At 44.2% G+C, this 12,275-nt stretch overlaps 1 long non-coding RNA gene across 1 annotated transcript; it reads left to right on the forward strand.

The window, feature by feature from the left end:
• The first annotated feature begins 272 nt into the window (after window positions 1–272).
• Window positions 273–9,328, forward strand: LOC110301019. The gene is made up of 3 exons (XR_002378660.1): window positions 273–357; window positions 7,998–8,093; window positions 9,202–9,328. It is a non-coding gene; the product is annotated as an uncharacterized LOC110301019 (long non-coding RNA).
• Window positions 9,329–12,275: the final 2,947 nt, after the last annotated feature.

The following is a 12,275-nucleotide window of genomic DNA, read 5'->3' on the forward strand; positions in this document are numbered from 1 at the left end:
TGTGAGGCAGTTGGTCACAATGTATCAACAGTCAGGAGTGTGAGGCAGTTGATCACATTGTATCAACAGTCAGGAGTGTGAGGCAGTTGGCTACATTATATCAACAGTCAGGAGTATGAGGCAATTGGTCACATTGTATCAACAGTCAGGAGTGTGAGGCAGTTGATCACATTGTATCAACAGTCAGGAGTGTGAGGCAGTTGGCTACATTGTATCAACAGTCAGGAGTGTGAGGCAGTTGGTCACATTGTATCAACAGTCAGGAAGCAGAGACCCATGAACCTGGTGCTCAGCTCCTTTCTCTCTTTCATTCAGTCCAGGATGCCAGCCTATGTAATGGAGCTGCCCACAATTAGCGTGAGTCTCCCTACCTCAGCTAACCCAATGGAACAGCTCCCTCACGGACGTGTCCAGAGGTCTGTCTTCAAGGTGGCTTTAGACCTGCCAAGTTGACAGTAAATACCAACCACCACACACAACATTCACGTTTATTCTTAGGTGGAACCTGTGCTTCTAAAGGTCAGACTTATGTGCTTTCAAATTTGACCAGTGCCTTGTCCAGTATTTGCACAATCACAGATTTCTGCAAAATCATTTGCTGAACCTCTGCAAGGTTCATATGAGAGGCCACCTGATGCTACAGCTTGCCCTTCTGAGTTATTTTTCCCCACGAAGAGGGAGAAAATGGTTCCAAGATTGATAAGGAAAATAATATAATGAGCTATAAACTGATTCCAGTACTCACTGAAGGCATGTGGAGAACAAAGAATTTCCATGAATTGCTGTTGGGTGTCTGAAGTATTTCTGCTTCCTTGGAGAGCAGTTTGGCAGTTTCTATTAAGATGAAAAAATATATACATTCCCTTAGACCTGTCATCTACAAATTGTAGGAATTTATCCTATAGAAACAAAAGTAATAATCTATTAAGCATATGTTAACATGTTTTCTTTTATTACATTGTGATAGCAAAATAGTGGCGAATATATGGATGTCTAACCACAGTGAGACTGCTGAATATATTGTGGTGTTTAAAGATACCATGAAATCTTATGCAGACAGAAAACAAAAACAAAAATGAGAAAACCCCACAGCTGTGCAAGCTAGTTTTAAGGAGTTGCTAGCACAATGTAAGGTTGAGTAAGACACACTAGATGTAGAAAAGAATGTTAAATATATTTTTATTTTATAAACTAAGGAATGAAAGAGAGCTCTGGACATCTGTGGATTGTGAATTAGCTTGTCTTAATTAGACATGTGTGTATGGGAGGGCACCTGCTCAAATGTGTCTGAATTCTTGTATCACACCACAAAGAACTGGACCAGAGAGACACATAATTGGAAGTAGAGAGGCTGAAGAGGTGGCTCAGTGGTTACGGGCACACACTGTACAGAGGACTGGAGCTTGACTCTAAGAACCCATGCTGGGCAGATGACAACTGCCTGTAGCTCCAGTTCCAGGGGACATGACACCTCTGCTTTCCAAGGGCCCTGCATTCACGTGTACATATCCAACCCCACCCACACATGCATAGTCTTTCTCTGCATTCAGCTTCCTTGTTGTGTTGGTCTTGATCTGGATTTTTCTTAGTCTTTACTGTCTTGCCACAGTATGGACAAGAAGGAAATTAGGAAAAGAAATATTAGCATGGGAGACCTGGAAGAGAGGCCGAGGCTGGTGTGGGAAGTGTGTGTGGTATTTACATGTGTGTACTGTGCGCTGTAGAGACCAGAGGAGAGCTTCAAATGTCCCATTCTACCACTTTACACATTGCTCCCTTGAGATGAGATTGCTCAGTGAACCTGGAACTAGGCTGGCAGACAGAAGCTCTGCAGGTCACTGTGTCTCCACCCTCTATAGAGCTGGGATTATGGGTGTGGGGGGGGGCACACGTGGGTTTTACATGGATGCTGTGGTCTGAATTCATGTCTTCTTGCTTGTGTATCAAGTGCTCTTAGTCACTGAGACATCTCTCTTACTCTTAAGTATTTACTTTAATCTATGTATATTTTGCAAACATATTGTGACATTTTACCTTAGAATAAAGAGATCACCTCCTGGACCTTAAGATCAGTGCTTAATGTCTCTTCATAGAAAAGTCCCATTTCCCCTAGGTCCATCTTCCCCTGACACTGCAGGGGAAGCATTGCCAGCTCCTGAGAATCTCCGTAGAGTGGGGCACACCAATCACACTAATGTCTTCTGCATTTGTCCAAGACTATCTGTAGACCTTCTCATCAGGGTTTAAATGATGCTCTAAAGAATGACCCTCCCCTTTGGACCCTAAGGCATTGGGAGTCTTATTCTGGGAAAAGGAAAAGTGGGTAGGTTTCCATGACAGCCAGGTGGGGAACTTATTTCTAAGAAGAGGCCTCACACCATTCTGTCAAGTTATCCAACCACCTTGCAGAACAGACTGGGTCCAGACAATGTCAAATAATTGATGATCAAGACCTCACCTTGGTCAGGGCTGCTTAGTTATGCATCCTCCTTGTCAGTACCCAGAGGATAGACCCCAGGGGTTACTGCATCTCTTCGTTTCTCTCTCCAGTGTAGCCACATTGAGTGAACCTCCTTTTTGTGATTTTACCATTACTTGTTTCATTAATTGGTCCCTTGAGAATGGGTGAACAGTTGAGACTAGCTTATTAGGTTGTACCCTAAACATGTTGGTAACACTGCCTTTAGACATTCAGATATTTAGACACTATTGACAGAAAAATATTTTCTCTCAGTCTGGTTTTCATGCACTTGCATTGGTAGGCCCTGGTGGTTTTTCCAAGTCCACTGCTCACACTGGGAGCTCCTATATGAACATGGTAATACCTCAAAACCCTCCAGAAGGAAAACAGGGCAGTGGGAATACTGATGAAATTCCATTATGAGCAAATATGAGAAGACAGCAAACATTTTAAATCATAAAAGCCCTGGGGTAGGGGATGCTGCTCGGAGCAGGTAAGTCCAAGCTACCAACATCACAGAGAGAAAGAACAGAGCCATAGCTGGTAAACACTGGGGCCCTCTGGGAAGCCAGTATGTGTCACAGGTGAAGACAGTAGAGTCTAGTGGTGACCGTAATCCACAGACCTGTTTTCCCTCCAAGAAAATAGAGATGAGGCTGAAGGAAGAATTACAGGGGGCAGCCATCTGTGCAAGGGGCAGCCATCTTTGCAAGGGGTAGCCATCTTTACAGGAGGCAGGCTGCTTCTGCAGCAGATTGGAAAGCAAGAGTCTTTACACTGTAAGAAGTAACTAGCTGTCCATCTCCACTAGCTGCAGAGGAGGATAAACAGATGCTCACACACAAAACCGAACAGCCATCAAGTGAGCCTGGAAGAGAAATCTATACAACATAAACTTTGTAACTGTGTTGTTACAGAAACACTCACTAGCTTCAGTGCTAAATAAGGAAACCTATTTAGCACGGGATCCATACAGGGAATAAACCAGGAAAAGTGATAAAAAACAACCAGAAACAGTTGGAGGAAAAACACACCTGCTCAAGAAGTTGCTACTTTCAAAAAGATAATACTCTTTCAAAAAAAATATTTATGAGTCAAGTAAATATAATTATTCTCTTAGTGGTCTGTCACAGAGCAGAAAATGTGAGACCTCAGACCCAAGCCAAACAAAACCAAAACACCCCCCAAAACAAACAAACAAACAAACAAACAAAAAAACCTCCACAATGCACCACAGTCAGTTTGCTATGAACAGAACAGACTGATTGACTATGTAAGAGTAAATTATTTCTCATAGTTCTTGGGAGAAGCTAGGATGTCTGAGAGAAAGGTATTGGTAGGCTTGGTTTAATAAGGATCTACTTCCAGGTTTGTAGAGAATGACTTTTTCATGAGAGAGGGAGAGAGAGAGAGAGACAGAGAGAGAGACAGAGAGAGAGACAGAGAGACAGAGAGAGACTCTTGTTTCTTCTCATTACGGAATTGTAGTGGTTAATCTTCATTAACAACTTGATAGGTTCAAGAATAACCATAGAACCATAGAAAACCAGCTCCGGGCACGTCTGTGAGGCTATTTCCAGGAAGACCCACCCTGAATACGGACAACACAGTCCTAGGGTCTGAGGTCTCCTCAATCTGGGCAGCAGCCCTCTGCAGTCTGGGTCTAAACACAAATAAAAAGGAGAAAGCAGAAGTGAGCCCCAGCACCCCTGTCTCTCTCTCTTGACTGCAGATGCAGTGTGGCCAGCTGCCCTGTGCCCCTGCTTCCATTCCTTCCCCTGTTGATGGAAGACACCCTTACACCGGGCATCCCCACACCATGCACCCCACACACCGTGCCCCCTCACACCGTGCTCCCCCACACTGTGAGCCAAAACCAGCCCTTCCTTCTTTAAGTTGCTTTCCTGGGTATTTGGTCACAGCAATGAGACAAGTAGCTAATCTTAACAGTAATCCCATTTGTGCAGGCTCTGACAGGATGGCTTAATTACCTCCCTAGGAGTCAACTCTTAAGAACATTAGATTGAGAAGATGGCCTAGTCGGCCATCAGTGGAAAGAGAGGCCCATTGGTCGTGCAAACTTTATGTGCCTCAGTACAGGGGAACGACAGGGCCAAGAAGTGGGAGTGGGTAGGTAGGCAAGTGGGTGGGGGAGCGTGTGGGGGACTGTTGGGATAGCATTGGAAATGTAAATGAAATAAATACCCAATAAAAAAGACATTAAAAAAAGAACATTAGATTGAATATGTAGGCTTCAATATATTCAAGGGGGACACAGATACTCAGTCCCCAGCAGATAATAAGAATAGAGGAGTTAGGTATAAGTAAATAAATAAAATATAATTAAGTAAAATATCAATAAAAGGCTTACAAGAAAGTATGAAACTATGATGTACATAAATATTATGTTAAGTATATATTTTTAAAGATCTACCAGGGCCTGGAGAGAACACTTAGCAGTTAACAACGCATACTCCTCTTGCAGAGGACACTAGTTCAGTTCCCAGCACCCCCCCAGGGTGCCTTAGAATCGCCTTTGACTCTAGCTTCTCCTGCCCTCTTCTGGCCTCCACAGACTCTGAAATCACATGTGCACAGACTCCCACACAGACACACCTATTTAACACGTGACTGAAACAAGTCTTTTTAAATTCTCAAAATAGAAATAATTTACGTAAATCGCATCCTGGAAGCGGAGGGAGAATGAAGAGACAGGAAATCCTAGGGTCATTTTGGTTTACAGAGAGGAATGGACAGGTTCTATGTCTAGCATGAGGAATTAGCAGGTCCTATGTACACCAGAGTGAGCACTGTAGTTACTATGTCTTAGTTAGGGTTTTATTGCTGTGAACAGACACTATGACCAAGGCAACTCTTTTTTTTTTTTTTTTGGTTTTTTTTTTTTTTTTTTTTTTTGGTTTTTTCGAGACAGGGTTTCTCTGTGTAGCCCTGGCTGTCCTGGCACTCACTTTGTAGACCAGGCTGGCCTCGAACTCAGAAATCCGCCTGCCTCTGCCTCCCGAGTGCTGGGATTAAAGGCGTGCGCCACCACGCCCGGCTCCAAGGCAACTCTTATAAAGGATTACATTTAATTGGGGCTGGCTTACTGGTTCAGAGGTTCAGTCCATTATCATCAAGGCAGAAATGTGGCAGCATCCAGGCAGGCATGGTGCAGGAGGAGCTGAGAGTTCTCCATCTTCATCTGAAGGCTGCTAGCAGAATACTGGCTTCCAGGCAGCTAGAAAGAGGGTCTTAAAGCCCACACCCACAGTGACACACCTACTCCAACAAGGCCACACATACTCCAACAGGGTCATACTTTCTAATAGTGCTATTCCCTGGGCTGAACATATACAAACCATAACATACTAGCACCAAAGAGTGAGGGGAAACACAGAATGTAAACCAAGATACGGCATGTCCCTGAAGACTTGAAAGCCTGAGAAATGATATAAAACAGCATAACCAACATTATCTCAATATTTAGATATGAGCTACTACCAGATCCTGAAAGGAAAAAAAAGCTTTCTTACAGGAATCTCAAAGACATACTCCAATAAATTTTCTGGATTTCAAAAATAATCCACTGGAAAGTCATTGATAAGGCCAGGGCAGCTGGCTACAGATTTTTCTAGGTGACAGCATGAAGAGTTTGTGGGCTAATAGCTATGAAAATCTCAAGTAACTGACTGGAATTCAAAGATTCCATATCTAGACAAAAGCTGTTGAGGATTGAGACCATGGATCTGAACGCGGAGCCACACAGAAATGGTTTTGCTTCAAAACCTAGAGTGTTTCCGAGCTACAACCCTGGGGCCAATCCAGCACACTGCCCGGTTTTGTTTCTGTGTTCTTATAAAGTTTTATTGTAACACAGTCTTGTTCATCCATTTACATACTGTCTGTCTGCTTTTGTGCCACAGCAGCCAAATTAACTGGGGCAGGTTTTTACTATCTGGACCTTTATGGAAAACAGACATCACTCATCCCAACACTATCTCCTTAAAGAGCAAGATGTTTTAGTCACTGCTGAGTTCTTAGCATTCGCCCATAACACACAGAAACACTCCATAAATATTTCCTGATTGCATAAGTACTTAGCTTTTGGGTAGAAGAAGCACATTCCTTCTGCCTCCCCAGCCATCTTTCTTTTCTTCATTGTCTGAGAGAAGCACCTTGGCAATAGTGTCCCGAGGAGGTTCAATTGCTTAGCGGTAAAAGATTGCAAGAGGCTGTGGCACTGACAGTCAGGCTGAGCCCTTTGCTGATGTACAGTGAGTTAGCCTGTGAAGAACTGCATTCTCAGAGCTTCCCATGGCTTTAAATCCAGCAGAGAGTGAGATCTACAGGTGAGAATTTCCCCTTTGCTTCTGTTAGACGTCCATTAAAATTTGGGTTTTATGTTTGTTTGTCTGTTTTTGTTTTTTTTTTAATTACATTTATTTGTGTATGTGTGCACCTGCACTTATGCCGTGTGTGTGTGTACATGTGTGTGTGTGTGTACATGTGTGCGTGTGTGGGTGCGTGCGTGTTGTGGAGTGGAGGGCATAGCATTCAAATGTCCTAGGGATTGAGTCCAGTCATCAGGCTTTGTGGTAAGCTCCCTTACCTGCTTAGCCATGTAGCCTGCCCATGGTTTGGTTTTGTATTTTAAAAAGGTTTGAAGGGATGAGGGGCTGGATTTATAAAACAAGCCTATGGGTTAAACTTACTTAAAGACTTACTTGTCTAATCAATTCCTCTTTTCTCTCCTCCGAGTCCCTCATCCCCTTTCCTATCCGCTCCTTTTTGATTCCTGCCAGGTTAGCTGGGGAACCTAAGATCAGTTTCAGGTCCAGGGAAGACTATCCATCAAGATAAGACAGTTTACGAGAGATAGTAGAGGGGTGGCTGAAAATGAGGTCTGATGACCAATAAGATGCTTAGACTGACTGATGACCAGAGTTCAGTCTGGGACCCACATGGTAGCAGCTTGGGTTGTCGTCTGAGTTGCACACATGAGCCATGACATGCAACCCCTAAGTAAATAAGTAAGTAAATAAATAAAAATAAGCGAGGCAATTTTTAAAATTAGAAGATTGCACTCAACAGGTCAGCTTCTTTTGCTGTTTTAAGTCTTGTTTTGTCTCCCACTGGTTGTGTGGCCTGGGTGTGCTCCCTCCCAGTTCTCTACTTTAACGACTGCATATGTGAAGTGTATATTGTGCAGTGCCTAGGTCACGGCACTGTAGGGAACATAAATGTCTCAGCAGAGGGTGAAGCACTTGTAACAGTACCTGGTGCAGAATTAGCCTTCACAAATGTTGCTGTGGTTGATTCTTTGTAGCTAGGGGAACAATTCCGCAGAAGTTGGCATAGCAGGTGATGCTCGCAGCTGTCGGAAGAGTTTGCCTAAGAGGGCTTCAGGGGAAGGAGGTGGCTCTCAGGCTCCTGGGGTGAAGTGTTTTCTTTCCTCTGATTGCTGCGGGGATAGAGGCTGCCTGCTCTTCTGGCTCCAATCTCTCCACATGATGCTGACTTTGGTGGACTTTTCCAGGGCCAGTGTTTCTACAGGGATCCTACTCTGGGCTGATGACTCAGAGACCATGGTGAGGATGCTTCCCCAGGGCTGCAGGAAGAAGCCATTGCTAAGGTTTGTTATTTTTGGACAACTGGTTGCTGTGTCTCGTTGCTGGTTAAATAGATAAGACTTGTGTCTGCTGGGAGATTTCCGTGTGTGCCAGGCCTTTCAGGAAATGATACCTAAGCCCACTTGAAGCATTAACTGTCCCACTAGGATGCCTTTGTCTGACTGTCACCCAGAGAAGACAGCTTATTTCAGGCTGAATGAAGCAGCCTGAGTTCCAACTCCCACTGTCTCAAAGCAGGTCATGGTTTTGTCTGCTCTGGCAGTGTAGAAGGCCTGACTCTGTATCTGCTGCTCTTTGCATTGGTACGTTTCTTGTTGTGACCCACATGCTTGATGAGGAGCAACTTCTTGGGGGAAAGATTTCTTTAACATTACCCTTGAAGGGGCATGTGGGCGGTGTCCTGTCAGGAGCTCTACACGAGGCAGCTCATCACACTGCATCTGCTGTCAGGAAGCAGAGGCAGTGCTGCCCACACTCAGGGACGTCTACTCAGTTAAATCCTTCTGGGAACACCCTCGTGGCCACACCCAGAGCCATGGTTCTATGGGGATTCCAAATCCTGTCACCTTTCTACAATGCTCAGATTGGTTTTTAATCCTGAGGTGTCCTGACAACATCAAAAAGCCTTGGCTAAGGATCCTGTTTAGACGCTGAAGACCCTGAATTCCAGTCCCCCAAAACAAAACAAGAAAGACAGTAGCTGAGATTGCCCTCTGCCACTCTGATGGTCTACACACATTTGCTTTGTGCATTGAAAGTTATGCAGTAAATTCTAATATGAACTTGGAGCCTCAAGGAGATTTTGATGGCTTTTTAAACATAGCCCAAGCAAGACTGGAAAGAACTCAGACCCTTAACCCTGGTTTGGTCTGACTTCTTCTTTCATTGCCCAGGCCTTGTTGACCTCCTACCCAGGATCCAGAGCCTGCTTGTGGGCTGGCTGAATCTTCCCGGTCCAACCTCTTACTCTTTAGCACACAAGCCTCGCTTTTGTGATGTGTTGGCTTTCGTCCATCTAGAAGGTATTTGTGTACAAAAGCAGATTTAAGCCCTGTGAAATACTGGCCTTTACCAATTATGTTTATGAATGCTTTTGTATTTTCTTCCTAGGAAATGAAGAGTCTTCATTCTTTTCCCGATGATCAGTCACAGTGGTGACAGGGAACACAGACAGGAATTAATGAGGCCGAGGTTAACAGGGGCCACACTGCTGTGCTGCTCTTATGCCACACCTAGAAGGAGGCTTTAATATCATTTAATATGTAATTATAATTTATGTAAATAAATTATATATGACATAATGTAGTACTGATGCTACTGTTTAACATTTAATGTGACTATATATGTCTTTTGCAGAGTAGGAAATCAAAGCTAAGACAATTTAAGACACTTCACATCACATTGCTATCACAATTTGGAGCTGGAAGTGAAACCCCGGTCCAACTACCCATGCAGGCCCAGATTTAACTGCTGAGTTAATAAAAAATAAACACTCATGAATGCAGCTTGAGATAAGGAGATGAGATGTGCAAAGGTTGCCTCTGTGCTCTAATGAGGCTTCTTGTAATTGCTTAGAAGGAACTACAGATTGGAAAGAACTCATTTCACAGGTAACCTAGAATCACCACACAACTGGGCCAAGACTTCTTTGATGAGAACCCAGGGCTCTGAAACACATGTAAAACGATTTTAAATGGTCTTTACGATATGCTTTTCATTGTATTTTATGAATTTAATTCAAACTTTTGTGTTTTGAAAGTATCATGCATGTTTACAACTTCTTGTGATCTTATCTACCCCAAACACCTCCTCACTAGGACCCACAAAGTTCTCTTTCTCTCTCAACTTCGTGCCATCCTCGAAAATTGTTGTTGCTGCTAATAACTCCCTGGGTTCAATTGGTGCTAATTATATGCACGTGGGTATGAGTCCATGCACTGGGGGTGGGGGGTTGGGGTGGGCAACCTAGCAGTGGGCCACATCTCCAAGGAAAAGTGATTCTCTCTTCCAGCAGCCATCACCTGCTCATAGCTCTATGTGGGAAGCTGTTGCAGAGCGGCAGTTGCAGAGTGGCAGTTGGCTACTGCTGGCTACCACACATACATAGGCAGTAAAGGTTCTTTTGCCAAGATGAGGTTTTGAGAATTAACCAAAGTTAACCAATCAGATGAGAGACACGTTAACCAATCAGATGAGAGAGAACGCCTCTCCTAGGCCTATATAAGCAGCACCAGTTCTGGGCTTGGGGTCACTTCGCCTCTGCAATCAAGCTCTCCCAATAAACGTGTGCAGAAGGAACCTGTTGCAGCGTCGTTCTTCCTGGCCAGTTGGGCACGCGCAAGAGCTCTACACCCAGGGGTGGGGCCTCAGGATCCCCTTGCTTACCCATGCTGGAGTTTTGAACAGCTGGATGAAGTGCAGGTGACCCCAGCCGAGGTGAGCACATGAGTCTAAGAGCCATGTCATGTCCAGAACTCACCATTCAGAGCTTTCCTCTCTATATCCGGCTCTTTGCAGTCTTCCTGGCCACTCCTCTGTGGTATTTCCTGGGCCTTCAGATGGGGGAGGCTGAAATGAATGATCTGTCTACAACTGAGCCATTGGTCCTGGATTGCTAGCAATTGGACCGTAACCACCCACTGCAAGAGGAAGCTTCTCTGAGCAAGGCTGAAAGCAGTAGAGACCAGTGGGTCTGAATGGAATCGCTGAGAGGGCAATTTGACAATGTGAGCAGTTAGTTACACGTCATCTCTAGATTAGCTGCCTTGCACTTCTGATTTCTCCAGTCATGGGCTTTTGATCCGGTTTACTGTAGCAGACAGAGGCCTCAGTTCCAATTAGAAAGTGCTTGGTTGATCCCATAACAGAACTGCCATTATTTCATGAGTGGTAGAAATTTACCTGGTAAATTACAAACATGCAGGGTGAGACCTGGGCGAGAACACTGAGCCTTGTCTCCCCAGTAGCCTGTATAATATCTGCCTCCACTGTGAAAACTAGCCAGCATGGGGGAAGGTTCTCAGTGGGTTTAAGGTAGATTTCTGTTTTAATAATTAATAATACCCTAAGCCCCAGTTTTCATGTAATGACAATGTTTTATTTGAGATTTCCCAGATAACAGTACTGTATAACAGGTAGCAGCTAACTGTCTTACAAGAGTTTCCCCATCTCTGAATTTTGCATGTGTAGTAAGGAACACTTTAGTCTTCTTGGTCGGCTTTTAGGATGGTGGACGTTTACATAGGACTAACTGAACAAGAAAATATTTTAAAAGCATATTTTCTAGCTTCTATGTGGCCAACCCTACATTTAGAATAGTGGTTAATTACCTTCACTATGCCAGCATGGTGGTAGATAACAGCAGTCCTGCATTGGGGAGATGTTGTGGTTTGAAAATTATGGTCCTCATAGGCATTAGTGACAACAGTGAGTAGCACTATTAAGGGGTGTGGCCTTGTTGGAGAAGGTGTGTCACTAGGGGTAGGAGATCTCACATGCTCAGGCAAGGCCCAGTGCAGCATTATCTTCTTGCTGCCTGATGATCTGGATATAGAACTTTCAGTTGCCTCTCCAGCACCATTTCTGCCTGTATACCACCATGCTTTCTACCATGGTGATAATGGGTGAAACATCTAAAACTGTAAGCCAGACCCCAGTAAATGTTTTCCTTTGTAAGAGTTGCCATGGTCACAGCAATAGAAACCCTAACTAAAACAGAAGGCAGAAGGCAGAAGGCAGAAGGCAGAAGGCAGAAGGCAGAAGGCAGAAGGCAGAAGGCAGAAGGCAGAAGGCAGAAGGCAGGAGGATTGCCACAAGTTCAAGGCCAGCCTAGTCCAGACAGTAAACTCCGGAGCAGCCAACACTACATAATAAGGTTCTGTCCCAAACAGACAGACAGACAGACAGACAGACAGGAAAGCAGACAAAGAATTTCCCACAATGCAATTTGAATTGTATATTTTCACTGGGTCATTATTTTGTAAATATTGCAGAATCATAATTTGGCAGCTGGGTTTGATTGACATGGCTGCTTTCCTCTCTGAGTCCTGATGATTCTAACTGATGTGTAAAGACCAATTATTTGCACATAAGATCATGTTTCCTCTTTCATTTTTCAGTAGCTCATCTACATCCTGAAGTAGCCTGGTACTTAGGTGGCAGACACCATTTCATATGCGTTAAGT

This window comes from Mus caroli, chromosome 9 (assembly GCF_900094665.2).
Source record: "Mus caroli chromosome 9, CAROLI_EIJ_v1.1, whole genome shotgun sequence".
Taxonomy (NCBI): Eukaryota; Metazoa; Chordata; class Mammalia; order Rodentia; family Muridae; genus Mus; species Mus caroli.